Genomic DNA, 421 nt, shown 5'->3' with positions numbered 1-421 from the left:
GCTGTTTGTCCTTCTAGGCTCTGAGTTTTCTTTTTGTGACAAGTGCTCTCCTTAATATCTTGGGCAGGCCTCTCTATCCTGGGACAAAGCCAGTGCCAACCGCCTGACCAACTCAGCAGGAACCGCGGGCTGTGGGAGATTGCAGCGCCTTCAGCGATGGAGCAGCGCAGGATGTTGGGCTCGGATCCCAAAGCAAACCTGCGTGAATGGAACGTGAGCTCCTAAGTGCTGTGCACTGCTGATAGCTTTTACAGCTGTGTGCGTAAGGACTGCCTAAGGACTGCACAGCACATCCATCTGCTGCGTCAGGGCAGGAGAGAACCTGCAGCTGTCTGCTCTGTCAGTCTGAACTCCGGAATGCTGAGGTGTGAGGACAGCTGTCCTTCACCGCTTTGAGAAAAATGCTGTGCCAGTTGGAGGG

The 421-nt window shown here is 54.6% G+C and overlaps 1 long non-coding RNA gene across 1 annotated transcript in view; it reads left to right on the top strand.

The window, feature by feature from the left end:
* The window catches only part of LOC104915554, a 3190-nt gene extending 2779 nt beyond the window's left edge, over positions 1-411 (top strand). Inside the window, exon 4 of the long non-coding RNA XR_796393.3 lies at positions 68-411. This is a non-coding gene — a long non-coding RNA (uncharacterized LOC104915554). The remainder of the gene's footprint in view (positions 1-67) is intronic.
* The last annotated feature ends 10 nt before the right edge of the window (positions 412-421 follow it).

This window comes from Meleagris gallopavo, assembly GCF_000146605.3.
Source record: "Meleagris gallopavo isolate NT-WF06-2002-E0010 breed Aviagen turkey brand Nicholas breeding stock chromosome 25 unlocalized genomic scaffold, Turkey_5.1 Chr25_random_7180001949016, whole genome shotgun sequence".
NCBI classification, from domain to species: Eukaryota; Metazoa; Chordata; class Aves; order Galliformes; family Phasianidae; genus Meleagris; species Meleagris gallopavo.
Note: the sequence above shows the minus strand (reverse complement) of the source record. Positions and strands in the feature narration are given on the sequence as shown.